This window comes from Drosophila willistoni (genome assembly GCF_018902025.1).
Source record: "Drosophila willistoni isolate 14030-0811.24 chromosome 2L unlocalized genomic scaffold, UCI_dwil_1.1 Seg196, whole genome shotgun sequence".
Classification (NCBI taxonomy): Eukaryota; Metazoa; Arthropoda; class Insecta; order Diptera; family Drosophilidae; genus Drosophila; species Drosophila willistoni.
This window is the reverse complement of record NW_025814048.1, coordinates 2,429,406-2,444,367: the sequence shown is the minus strand read 5'-3', so window position 1 is coordinate 2,444,367 and position 14,962 is coordinate 2,429,406. Positions and strand designations below refer to the sequence as shown.

General features: G+C 35.8%; 1 long non-coding RNA gene across 1 annotated transcript; it reads left to right on the top strand.

The window, feature by feature from the left end:
- The first annotated feature begins 927 nt into the window (after positions 1 to 927).
- Positions 928 to 1,858, top strand: LOC111519817. The gene is made up of 3 exons (XR_002724491.2): positions 928 to 1,163; positions 1,229 to 1,311; positions 1,377 to 1,858. It is a non-coding gene; the product is annotated as an uncharacterized LOC111519817 (long non-coding RNA).
- Positions 1,859 to 14,962: the final 13,104 nt, after the last annotated feature.

Below are 14,962 nucleotides of genomic sequence, written 5' to 3'. Positions count from 1 at the left end.
TTACTTTTGATATTTTTTGATATCACCCAAACTTAAACAACCAGAATTTCAAGATTTTCTGCATTTAGTAATAATTTATTTGACTTTGTGGTTTTGAATTTACACTTACTTAATTTGTTATATGTACATTTTTTTTTTATATATTTACCCAATGGGTCAATATTTCTGTGAATGGTTTACTGTGAGGTGGTGCCAATAAATGGCACTAATTGATAAGAGTTATTTGTATTGATTATCTTCAGATTTGCTACATCCTATCTATGTATGTATATATACACACACACATTGGTATCTGTAATATTTCTCGGTAAGCTATCTTTATTTTATCAGTGTTGAATTTCTTTCAGATAAGATAACAACATTTGAAACTTATCTCAAAACAATCAAGACTCTTTTTATACCCTTTTGATATTCGAATCTGAGGCAGTGAAAGCTTTTTAGCTTTAAATTTAAAATAATTAATGTTGTATATGTATATCCTGTGATCGTTATGGTATGCATTTTGTTCGCATATTAGCTTTATGGTTACTAAAATTTGATGAATCCAGTTGGTATTACCTACGCTATTTAATAACGATAAACTAGGGAAGTTAAATTTGATTTAATTTTGGTAAAGTCTTACAAAAAGGATTAAGAATTTCCAATAATAAAAATGTTTAGAGGCAAAGGTGGAATATGTAATGTATGCATAAAAAAAAAATGTTAACTGATAACTAATGTCCTCAAAATCGCCTAATAGAGATCCTAATAACATAATTTTTTCACATTTTCAGAAAGCATTTTTAGAGCGTTATTCAGAGCCACAAGACTTTGCGTTGCTTTCCGTAAATATTGTAAACAAAATGTCAATAAAAGATAACCATCCAGCGACCCTATATAGATTGAATCCATGGTTTCATCGCACGAGTTCTCATTCGTTTGAGTGCGATCGGCCAAACTACATTCAATTCAAGTTATACATATATCGAATCGGTCTGAAAACAAAATTTTAGTTGAATCATCTAAACTTTTCAAAATGTTGAAAGGTGTGTGCTGCTTGCGTCTCCATACGGCGGGAAAATTCATTGGCTGGTCTGAATTTATTCTATCACTCGTTCTCTATATATGTGTATTTTGGCTTATGGGTGGTACCAGAATGGTGTCAATTAAGACTAATGTGCTAGGTAATGCAAAGCATTAGCAATTTCAGTTCTGTGTGTGTGTGTTATGTTATGTGACTATTTTTTAGATGCTCTGACTGGATGCATATATATGGCTATAATTTCTGTACATTTAATTAACTCGATTTTCCTTATAATTGGTGTCAATAAGGTACAAGTATAGACCTTATACATATATATAATATGTTGCTAATTGCTTGATAATTTTTTACACAGAACCGTCATGGATATTTGTTGCCGTGGCTAATATGGCAAGCAGCTTCCTTGGTATGGGTCATACTTTTGCGGTATGAACAACTTTCTTCAGGACAAATTCAGCCCGCAGTCAGCTCTATTCCTTATCTTGCTCTCAGAATTTACATTTTTTATATAATACTGTCGCTCTACCAACACATTAAGACTGACAAAGGACTAAAGGAAATTGACCAAGAAGCACAACTTGTTCAGAAATAATAAAACTAAGAAAAGTTCAACATATTTTTGTCAAATAACGCTTTCAAAATAGTTAATTTACATACAAGAAGTCCTTCTACTGACTTTGCCGAATATCCTTAAGACTCCCCTTCAAAGTTAGAAAAGAACTATAGACATTAGGGGCCACTTACATCATCTAATCAAAATGTTGACCATAAATTCTCTAGGCGGCATTTAAATTTAACATTAATGTAATCTTAATTAAACTAACTAAGCTGTTTCAATGCTCCTCGAGTGGTCTCTCTCTCCCTCTCTCTTTCTCTTACTTCGCCTCTTTAACATTTTTTTTTGTCGAACACAAAATTTATGTCTCAACATGGGACAAGGAAGTAATCATCAGGAGCCGGAACAGTATTATTATTATTATTATGAGCCAAAAAAGAACTGAGCCATTAAATTGCCCCGAAAGTCCAAAGCCAAAACGTAAAACATAAAATTAGGATTAACAGCTTTCTAAGTGCCATCAAAATTTGTGTCCACCTCCCAACTCCTCCCACAATTCACTGCCTAATCCCAAACCCCAATTGCACACACCAACAATTAGTGTGAATTCCCATAAAATGGCAAGAAGTTTTCCATATTTTCTTCTTTCTTGATAATTCATCGGATCGTAAAAGCTTCGTCAACAAAGTGTGTAATATTTATTTTAAACAAATAAGAAAGAGAGAAACAAAAGAAAAATAAAGCACAAAAAGGAACATAATTCTGATTTTCTTTTTAATTTTTATGACTTTGGTCCAAAAAGATTTTTTTTTTACGGTCGCTCACAATTCCATTGAAGAATATCATTTATGTATATATATGTATATATGTTTATATATTTGGTTTGTAGATTTTATGTGCACATTTTTGGTGTATTTTTTTGAATTTTTAATGATGATTGCCAAGACGATTTATGAGCTCACTCACTGGACCAAGAGCTGAGGGTTTCAAAGTGCTTTGGGTCTTCATTTTTCTCTGTTTATGAGCAATTTTCTTGATCTTTGAGGTAATTTTGTGTCATAAGGAATAACTGAAAATCAAGACCACACACAGATTGGCTAAAAACTTGATTTAATTGCAAAATCCATTTGGCTTTTAATATGTGCAATTCACTTTTGTGGTCTAATTGAATCAATGGGGCAAGTACAACTTTCTAGTTGATAAGAAATTTTTTTTTACGAGTTGTGAAATATTTCAAAAAACTGTCTACACTTGGTTAGCAGAGCTTTGTGTGGGGCCAATTCTATCGATCGAGATTCTCTATGCTCAGGTCGTAAACCAAGTGGAAATTATAGCAATTTAACGGATGATTGTGATCCTTTCAGCCACTCAGTACTCAGTACCTCCTTCTTTGGCTTGGGGGCAAAAAAAAACCCGAAGTTACTCCATCCACACAGCATCCACCACTCCAGTAGTCATTGAGATTTTATCGTTTACATAAATTTTACACAGATAAAAGCGCGAAAAAATTTTGCTCTTCCATCTGCAGATCCCACTCTTTGGGAGTCTTTGAGGAGATCTCCTTTTGCAAAGTTGAAGAAATTATAGCAATTTGCTTGTCAAATTGTTGCAGACTTGGACCATAAATCGTTGGTTTTATGGTGGGGACCAACCAACCAACCAACCGACCGACCGTTCCTCGTTCGTCGTCGCCAGGTGATCGCGATAGAGTTGTTTTAGAAATAAATTAAGCAAAAGCAACTTTTGACTCGACCAAAGAGCCATCGGCTCTCTGTGTGTAGAAGGAGGATCTCCTACGATCTAGCCTAGCTCTCTTTTTTACGAGTCTTTAAACTTGTAAAATGTGCAATTTCGTCGGCTGGCTTTTACTTAAAATTCGATCGTTTTCTCAACTAATTTAATGGTGCTTTGCCATAAAAACAAAAAAAAAAAGAGGAAACATGCGCTGAAATTGAATAGTTGCGTGTTGTTGAGTCTCTCTTTTTCAATTGGGCGATCGTTGGCAATGGCCAATTGAGTGAAATATGTTCAATGTTGATTTATGGCTACACCAAAGAATTTGGGCAATTTGTAAAAGGGTCGCAAGAAACGGCAAACTCAAAAGTGTGCCGAAACACTTTGATCTTTTGCACATTTGATCACTTTGCATTATTTTGTTGTTAAATTCATTTAAGCGGTAATAAAATTGAATTTATTGTCTATTGGCGTGACTTTAATGGTTTATAATAATCAATAATAAACATTTGTGTTTGGTATTTTGACGAAGCTACTAGAAAAATGGTTGAACAGTTGGAAAATATATTGAAGAGATAGAAAAATGGAAACAGAAATTTATGAAGATTTTTATACTAGGTTAGGGAACCTAGGGAAAAAATCTCTAAGTGAACTGTTTTCTCTTGTATCTGATGATTAAAAGTCTCAAGTCTCGCTTTGAATGATCCTCGGTACATTGTTTTCTTTCTTAAGCTAGAAAAATTTAGATATCCATCATCTATATTTCCCAAAAATGTAAACTTCAATGGTATATAGTTATTATAGTTAAGGATAGTACAATATTGACACACGATCCATAACAAATATTGAAACTTAAGCTAACCTTTTCGGAATGATTCTCTTTCTATATATTGCAATACACCTTATGGAATTCTTTATTATTGTGGAATTAGATGAATTGATGTGGAGCAAAGTTAATGTCATCTATTTATTTCAAAATTATTTCTTTTTAGTTAAGGATGAAAGTAAAGAAGTTAATATTCACTAAAGTGTTTTCCCAATATATAAAATTAAATTTGCTCGCACTAACTATTATTAGGATAAAGGTTAAACTAAGGCATAACATATTTTGTAAATTTTATCATTAATTAAGCAATATCAAAATATTTTAAGTCTCCAAAATTAGTTGATAATCTAAATATAGATTTCTAAATTCAAACCATGTTGATGTTGTTTTATTTTTGGGAGAAATGAAATCATTTATTACTACACTTTCCGGTTTTTAGGCATTATTTCATTTCAATTTCAAAACTAATGTAATTATTTGGTAAATGCCTCTATACTTTGCAAAAATTAATATCTGTCGGATACTTTTCTCATTTAAAACTCATTATATGCGCTCAGTTGCATTTATCAATCACTTAGCTCCAACCATTGCAATCCTTGCAAATGTATTGCAGTTCGTTTCTAATTATGCTATGGGAACCATTTCCCTTCCTTTAGCCGCTCTTTGCCAGAACTTCAATTAGGTTTGGTTTCAGCCTGCCAGTTTCAATGCTGAAAAAGTGCAAAAAGACGCATCCTGGCATAACAGACACAACAACAGCAACACCAACAATGTCTGTCAGTCAACATGGCATGGATCATTTGACGTTTGAAATGCCAAAACCCACTGACACACTTTCAAAAATAAAAGCCAACAAAAAAGCAAAAAAAAAGAAAAAAGAGTTGCAATAAACGGAGAGAACCATGGAATGAGTGATTTGTTTGTATGTATGCATATGAGATTCTTCAATAAGTCACGCATTTACCATTAAAAATCTCAAAAAGTTTATTTGTTTCGTTTCCATGGATGTTGATGATATTGATGATGGCTTTGCTGTGTGCCGTTTACCCCGTTTTTGGAGCTGTTGGCCAAGCAATTAGCCAAAACAGCATAACATTTTGGCACACACACACTCACAAATTTGGTGTAAAGGCAAATTAGCCGCTAAATAATAAATAAAAAAACAAAATAAAATGCAATGTCCAAACTCAGTTAATTGAGCGTAGCATCAGCAGAAAAAAAAGAAAGAAAATTACCAAAAACTCCAGACCCAAGCCAAATTAGTATGGCCGACCATCTGATGATGGCGGCAATTATAGGATACAAACTGAACTCATGGGGACGGGGAGGGAGGCTCTGGAGAGGGGGCGTGTTCCTGCAATTGCACGTGCAACAGCAGCTGCAAAATTTAATTTGGCTATGCAACGCAAAAAACAAAAAAAAAATTAGCCACAATTTTCTAAAAATATATATAAGAAGAAACCCGAACCAACGACAAAACAAAAGCGACACACACACACACCAAATAATTGAGTGCTTGTGTGAGTGTGAGTGTGTGTCTGAGTGGGAGTAAGTGTGCATGCAAGTGAGTAGTAAGTGGATGCGAGTGGCACGCGTTTGTTCCCTCTGTTGCATATGCACTTCGATTCACAATGGAAGTATTCACTTTGCCAAGAAGTTTGTTTTGCACTTTCCTTTGAATGAATCGTACAAATTATCGAATGAATAGGCTCATTAAGGGTCGATATTTTAAGAACTGAGTTAAACTACTTTTTAGTTCTATCGTTAGTTGCGTTACTTCAACCTGCTTGTATAAATAACAGCTGCTGCTTAAACTACTTGAGAATCATGGTATATTTTCGAACCAAACTCAGGACTATGATTGTTTAGATTGGCTCTGCTTAAAGCGATATCTTAACATAAAATTAAAAAATTTGAAAGAGTTCATAATACTAAGATCCCAATTCTGAAAAGAAGAACATTATATATATTATAGAGATTGCATATTTTAAAGTGTTTGGATTCTTCGGTTACAATATATAAGAATATAATATAATATCAAATGGATCTGATATTTATATTGAATGTTTCCAAACACATTAAACCAAATTTATTTTCAGAAACTTTTCAAAAAAATGATTTAATGACATTCTCTTAACACCTAACAAGTAAAGCATTTTTAGAAGCGGAATAAAAAATCAAGTTTAGGATCAAAATTGTGAGTCAAAGAATAAATGAAGCTGTTAAAAATATCATCTATTGCATTGCACCCGAAAACCTTCTAAAATCGACTTAATATTGGTGGTACCATTATCTATATTCTGATTTATAAATTTTTAACTGTTGCAAAATATTGTATAAATTAATAGTTTTGTTTATGATTATTCTTAAGTACCTAGGCAAGGCTAGTACATTGTACATTGTCATATATAGCACAACTCTTAAAAGTTGAAGCATCAGAAAAATTGAAAAATAAAAATCTTACAAAAAATCTCTGCTCATACATATGTATCTCCTACAAAGGGCTTTTTGGGTCCTCCTTGGTATAAAGTTTTTTGAATTTTAGGGTATTCAACTGTCTCGATTCCTTGTCTATTTGGACATTTAGTTTCTCCTTTGTTCTTGTTGTAATTTTCAACATTTGTTAACGAATTTGTTTGCATGTTGGACATATTGGAGCGTTTTCGCTCTTTGCGACTATTGTTCATTGTTTGTTGTTGGCAATTGTTGCAAATGACGTGGCCGACCAGTGGCAGCAGTCTACGCCTACAAGCACCGCCCGTTGCGCTCTTGCTCACCGACCCAACTACTCCTTCTGTTCCCTTCAAATGAACCCCTGCAACAGTTTGTGCCTTGCCTCGTTGTTGCGTTTAAAAACCAATCAATTTTAATTTCAATTTAAATTAGTTGTTGCTGCTGCTGCCTGCCTGCCAGCCTGGCCAGAACCAGGACCAGAACCAGAACCATGGCCAGGACCCAGCCAGCATCAGGCAACACTGGCAACCGCAGCCAACTTAACGCCATTGCATTTTGCCATAAAATTATTTTTGCTCATTTATGTGGCACAGGACCTTTTTGTTGTTCTTTTTTGTTGCTTTTGTTGCAACTGACTCTAAATGTAATTTTGCCACGGGTTTTTGTATTTAATTTCATTTAATGCTTAACTCTCTCACTCTCTCTCTCTGCACTTGTTTCTCTCTGGGCAATTGTTATTTCAAAAAATTTGCAATAAATTTTACTTATCCAAAAAACAAGCGAAACAACAACAAAAAACTAGCAACTATTGTATGCATTCAGCAAATGCATTTCATTTCTAACATTTGGCTCACCTTTCGTAACCTTTTTCGCACTTTGTATTGTGTTTAACACATTATAAACGAATTAAAATTGCAGAGTTAAGGTTTTTGGTTTTGTTTTTTTGATATTTGCATTTTTCTGTTGATTTTTGTGTATTTGTACATTAAGCCATTATAAATTTTACATAGAATTGCCTAATGAAATTGTGTGTTTTTGTGTTGGTGTTTTTTTGTGTGTGTTTGTGTGTGTGTGGCTGGAAATTTAATTTCGTATTGCAAGGTTAAAATTGTTTGCAAATGGAAATGCAATTTATGTTAAATTTTTGTGAGATGGAGAGCGAGAGAAGGGGGTTGAAAACCATTTTGTTGTTGCTATTTTCATCCATTTTGTTGAATGAGAATGGAATAATTAATTGAGGTATTCTGAAATGAGTTTTAATATCTAAATAAAATTTGATAGTTATTTATATACAAACAAAATATGTAATATAAAAGAGAGTCGCTGCAAAAGGAGGTGGGATGAAATACTAAAAAAGAGAAGAATTTATTAAAAATTCTTTTCTCAATGTCATGGACAATTAAATGTTCATTTCGGTTTAAGTTTTATTAAGTTTTTTGGCCATCTTCATAACGAGAGTAACAAAAGTTGTTAATGGCTTTTATCAAAGTCTTATCTGTTCTACCAATAACATTGAGAGGGCTAAAGGAGAGTTTTGGCTACTTAACAACAGGTACAACAGATTTGTACAACTATTTCAAGAGCCACTAAGTTCTCTGAATCAAGATTTTGCAAGAGAATCTGCAAAAACAAGACACAAAGGGCTTCTGTGCCCTAACACTCCAACGCTAAAACTAGTTGTGAATCATATGAAATCTGTGATTGCAATAGTTATTGAACATTATTGTAAAGCTACAACTAGTTGCGAATCATGACTTACAACAGCGACTAAGGAAAACAAAGCGAATGACATTGATATACTCAAGACCAAAGACAAGACAATTTTCTCCTGCTTCTTACTATATAAATGGACGATTTCTCCCGTAAAATAAAGAACTGAATTCGCTTTTGCTGTGTGCTTAACATGCTTAGGTTTTTTTTTTATTCGACGATTATTCAGAAAGTATCCATTATTAGGATATTAAAGTCAGATCCGATTTGAACAAACTTTCTGCTGTATACTGCAATACTCCTATAATGCAGGTTAAGTCCATGATCTTTAAATTAGAAACCTAATAGTTCATTTTTTTTCTGAAAGGTTTTTTCCCCATACCACTGTACACATTGATGTCGCAAAATGATCAAAGTTAACTCATTCCCAAGTAAAGGCGATTTGTCAATTTACTTTTCAAATAACCCTCGTGCGTTTCATCATTCATCAACCAAATTGAAGTATACAACATGTATGTATGTATATCAAATGCATTTCCATTTGAAGGTCTTGGTTGATTTTTTACTCATATAAACAATTTCCCAAGTGGATCAATCAATTGACATTGGCAATCGAGCAAACGGTTAGTCAGCCTGGTTTTAGTTTAGTTTTTGCCCTCAGATTTCCGTTCCATCCATTCATTTCCCTCTCAAACTCTTCCACTTTGCGACTTTGTCGGCCACGTGTAGAGTCGGAATGAATATGTAATTTAGTTTTCACAGGCAAATAAGAAATACAAGCAACTAAAACTGATTTGTACGTTTGCAAATTGGGATTAAGTGTGTCATGGTAAGGGTTAAGCCCCTCGAGGCAAACTCGAACCAACTGGAAACCAATCCGGCCAAAACAGGAGAGAATCAATCAAGCGTAGGATAAAACACGCATGCAAGAATGAAGCTTAAGGATAGATTCACCCGCACCACCGCGCCAGCCGACCCCCCTCATAGATACATTTGTATCTGAATAATTTTGGTTTTCTACTTAACAGCAATTTAATGTAATTTACGTCTGCCAGGCAAAAGGAATTCAACATATGCCAACTACAGAAGCAGATACAAACACAGATACAGATACATGTATGTAGAGAAACAGAGATACAAACGCATTGAGAATTCCTTCCGTGGGCCACAAACATGTGTTCCTTTAACAACTTTCGGCCCCCGAAGGCGAAAGCAAACTGAGGGTATAAATTATTGGGTGCGTCCCCGTTGAGGACCAAAAGTATCTTTGCATCTTGTAGATACATTTGCGTATCTGCTGCGGTTGCTTGCGGTCTTAACTTGAAGCCCCCGGAATCAAAGCATTTAATGGTGCTTTTAATCTTGTTAATCGTCTCCCTTCACCCACATTCCCTCGCCCCGTTAGCTGAGATTTTCTGAGATCCCAAAAACTACTTCGACTTTTTGGTGGGTGTGGCTCAGCTTGTTTATGGGGGCGTGTCCATGAAAATTGGCCTGACTGGACAAAGTCTGCTATTTGCTAAAGTTAAGTTGTGTGATAAGCCTTAAAGGCGCTTTAGTTTCTCGTTGCCAAACGCGAAGGAGAAGTGAACTAAAAACTAAAGCCTAACTTTGTTGCATACTTTAGGGCGTCTTTAAAAGCTGCTCGCCAAAAAAAAAAACCTAAAATAAACTTTAAAATTCAAAAAGACGTTAAACTAATCTGTTACTCAAACGTTTTAGCCCAACAAAAATAAAAGAAAGAAAATAAAAAACCTTCAAGGACAATTTTGACATGTTCAAATCCTTTCTCATTTCTCTCCGTTTTTGCAAAATGAATATTATTTCTTTATGCAAATTTTCCCTGTATAGAGCTGACACTTGTTGTTGCCCATTTTGCTTGATATTTTGTTGAGCAAGACAAATGATTTCCATTTAATTTATTTTCGCTACTCCCACTCTCCGTTCAATCTTTTAGTACTTCAAGCTTTTGTCTTCTTCTGGTTACATTTTCTTACATTGGGCGTCGCCGTCGGCGTCGACGTTGGCGGCGGCGGCGGCGAAAGGATTTAGTTGGAATAAATTATAGGTTGAAATTGTTATATCTTTCTCTCGTGCAAATAAAATACGAACAGGGCGCAGACCACTGACAAATGTTGCTACTGCTGCTGCTACAAAAAAGGGAGCGATAGCAAAACTAAAGAAGCAAACCAAGAAGAAAAGGAAAATTTATAGTTAAAAACGAAATGAAGATGTTGCTTGAATTATTGTAAAATTTTCTTTTCCCTCTACTTGTGAGAGAGATATACAGATATTTGCATATTTTCCCACTCTTCACACTTTTCCTTCTCTTGGATACTTTGCTGTGCCCATCAATTAGCTGGAGTTCCATTTTGGCGCACATTTTGCACTTACATATTGGAGCAGAGCAAACACGACCCAAACTGGTCAGCTATAATCTCTTTTTCTCTCACTCTATCCCTCTCTCTCTCTCTCTCTCTCTCTTTCTCTGGATGTTGGGTAAAATCCCAATCCCTCAAGGCACACACAATGCGTGGAGCAGACTGAAATTTCACACTTTGTCGCTTTGCATATGGGCATGTGAGTGGTGCAGCGATTACAAACGCGCCGACTTGTAAATGGCGGCCAACGTGGGGGCATCGCGTGCCGTGTTTTTGCGATAATGAAACTGAAAGGCATGCAAAGCTCAACTACACAAGCTGTAGAGCTCCGTTGAGCTTACAGCTTACAATTCCCAAAATCTGCAATGTCTAACAGAAGTTTTTTTTCCACTGTGTTTTTATACCATACACCTATCGGGTGAAATGGTATATTAAAGTCGCCAAAATGTATGTAACAGGCAGAAGGAAGCATCTCCGACCCCACAAAGTATATATATTCTTGATCAGGATCAACAACCGAGTCGATCTAGCCATGTCCGTCTGTCCGTCCGTCCGTCCGTCCGTCCGTCCGTCCGTCCGTCCGTCTGTCCGTCTGTCCGTATGAACACCTAGACCTCGGAGACTGTAAGAGCTAGAGCCACCAAATTTGGTATGTAGACTCGTGTAGTATGTAGAGTGATCAAGTTTATTTCAAATTTTTGCCACGCCCCTTCCCGCCCCCGCAATTTAAAAAAAGCGTTTATCTCAAAAACTATTCCAGCTAGAGACACCATATTTGGTATGTATATTCGCTTAGTAATTGCACACATTTTGTATGCATACAAATTTTGCCACGCCCTTTTCCACCCCCGTAATTTGAAAAACTTGATTATCTCCCGTATTTTTTTACCTTATGCAATCAAATTTGGCACACTTAAATTTAATACTAATATCTAGCAAAATACCAAATTTGATCAAAATCGGACAAAAAACAGTCGAGTTATGCATTTAAACGTTTTTCCATAAGGCCGGAGTTGGCCGTTGGCTGGTGGGGGCGCTAGGGTGCTCGTATGATTGAGTGAGCGAGATAATAAGATATGCTTGTAAAAAGCATGTGAAAATGCATTTGTTTAATAAAGTTGAAATATTTGCTTTACTGGTGTATGGTATACCTAAGTCGGCGAGACGACTTACTTACTTCATTTTTTGTGCAACGTTAAAGAAGGAAAAGAAGATTCATTCTGGAATCTGCGTCTGGGTCTGGGTCTGAGTCTGAGTCTAGGTCTCGGTCTCGGTCGGGCTGTGGGCCTGAGTCTAATCAACTGCGAATCCTTTACTAGTCAACTTACCGAAGCGTGTAACTTTTTCAATTAATTTGGTTCTTGGAGTTTTGCTTACGCTTGAGTTATTTCAAAAATGTATGTGAGTTGTGAGTTTTTTTTTTTTTTGCATTTTGCATATCAGAGATTTGTGAGACGACGGCACTTAAACGCCTTCGTTTTTAATTTAATAAGAGCTTGTGCGCCAGGCAACCGGCAACTGGCAACTTGTAACTGCAGCACGAGAACTGCATCCTATGTAGATATTCGCCTATCTACCCCCAACTCACAGTCTTTCTGGAGCTGTCTTTGACTTCTCCTCCGCCTCTGTCATGTCAAATTTGAATTTAGCTGCATTTTTTCCTCCATTTTTCGTTTCTTTTTTTTTTTTTTACAACTGTTGCAAAAAGAGAAGTAGTCAGGCCGTAGCATTTGGAATCGGAATCTGCCGTTGGCGGGTGCCGGAGCTAAGGCTGAAACGCGTATGTGAGCCAAACTCAGACAGTTGGCAATTTGCATAAATTTAGATTAGTGACATCTGACGTGAGTCTCTCTCTCTCTCTCTTTCCATCTCTGTCTATGCCTCTTAGAGAGATATGAAGATATGGAGTTGCAGTTTCTGGCATAGAGCGGAAGCATAGCATGTTGGAAATATTAAGTAGAAGCAACTGTGTTAGTGCTTCCAACTCTTCAGTATCATGTCTCAGGATCAGCTTATAGCCTCGACTCACTCTCTCTCTGTCCCTCAATGACAATGGAATATGATTTATGATGGAAGCATCTGCAAGACATTTTCATTCAGTGGCTTCGTGAAAATCAACAGCTCAACTGGAAAATTAATCGCATGCAAGCTCATTAGGTGCATTAAATCGAGTGTCTGTTAATTGCAACGATATCAGGACAAAATGAAGCCAAATGCATAGCTACTTGTGTGGCCAGTGAACTTGGCCACATAATGGAATCACAATTCAGTCTATTCAGGCCATCAAATTGTAGTCCAATCATAGCTAAAGTATCTTAACCGTGACCCATTGAAAGCAAACATTTCGTCACCACCAAGCACCAAGACGGTTGCAATTGCTCGCTAATGACATTGTGACGATGACATCTTGGGGACTTTATCTAATCGATTCTCCAACGAAATCATAAAGGGCGTTAGCTGGTTGAATAAATTGGCTTATAATGACCTAAAGGGGTTTTGAATTAATCAGGCTAAAAGTGGAAAATACTAAAATACTAATCAGATCGGAAATCAACTTTTAGGCCTAGTCTATTGTCTTATTTTATACGACACTGTGCAGTAGGAAGAAAGTTTGATCTTAAACCTGGATCAAGTTGGGTAATATGTATATTCCTCAAAAAAGGAGAATTGACCTGACAAAACCATAGCCGAACATAGGGACCGTCTAAAAACCAAGTGACATACTAAGAGGAAGGGAGAGGTGTGTTATAATTGTCATGGTTGAAGGGGATCTCTGTCATAATGTCACACAAGGGGTTCAATGGGGATCAAGTTTCCCTTAAAATATTAAATATTAAAATAGGAATTACTGCTGCTTTAAGAGAACTTTTAAAACCTTATTCGAATACTTGAAAAATAATTCTATTTTAATTTTACTTCAGTTCTTAAGCCTTTTTAAGCTGTCAATTACAAAAACTTGCCTAAAGTCCAATGGCAAAATTGCAGAATTCAATTTTCAGCACGTCTCAAATTTTAATCATTGAATCCATATTTAAACCATTTGTTTCCCTTTTATTGAACAAAGCATGTAAAAACATTTCAGTACAAAGATTATTTTCGTAAAATGCTTTATTTCTAGCAAAATTTTCACTTACAGATTTCTGTTTATTTTTCAAAAGGAGGTTTTATTTTCTTATATTCGTTTTGTTGTTGATTTTTTTTGGGGGTTTTTGTTTTGGTGAAAAATGAAAATTATGCCATGGCTACGTCGATTTTCCTTTTGTATTTTCTCATTTCGACTGCTCTTGCTGGCAATTCCCCAGTCAATATGCGAAGGAAAATGAACAGCGAAACCAAATAGCGAAATGTATCTGCAAGATACACACACACACACACACGAAAGTATCTCAAATGTGCAAATATTTTAACTAAAACGCCAAGGCAAGTTACTTTTATCTGCTTTTATGCGAGTTGTATGTGTGTTGGGTTGGGGTGGGGTATTTGTGTGCCACGCCATCTTCACTGGCAAGCACTGCCGCTGTTTTTCAGTCAACATAATTTTACTACTTTTATGGCTCAAAGTAATACCCAGGCAGAAGCGATCCCCCCAGCCCGAGACCCAAAAGAAGCAGCCAACATACTTTGGTCTGCTTTCCACGTGTTCCAAGTTTAAATTTTAGCATTTCCTTTCATCTCACGCGTCTCGCGTGTGCAATATACCAGAAATGTGTTCAGTTCCATTGCCCCCCTTTATTTTCCACTCTCTTTCTCACCCTCTCTTTCCCTCCTCTGGTCTCTAGGAAAACCCATCACATTCCCGTCTGAGTTTATTGGCTTCGCAGCATCTTTGAAATTTACTGAGCTTCACTTGTAATGCTTCGCTATATTGAAATTAATTACAAACAAAGGATGCTTGCCTCAAGGATAGAGAAACCATGCTATCTCCCACAAAATCTCTTTCTCTCTCTCCTTTTCACATTTCTCTCCTATTCTTTCGCTCTCATAGGAGCTGTGTGTGTGTTCAAATAAATGTTCCGCCTTGGGCCACATTTCGTTTCTAATTTCTAGCAAAAATGAAATACAACTAAATTATTTCCTCACAAAATTCAACGAAAAAAACTTGCTTTAAAACAATTTCGTTAATTTTACGCTAAACTAATTTAAGTCATTTTCAATTAATTGATTATTGTTGATTATGTCATTTGAGTTTATTTGTTATATAAGAAGAAGGCAAACAATCGCCATAATAATTGCAAAAAAGGCAAATATTTATAAATTAAATACAATTGATTATGATTTTG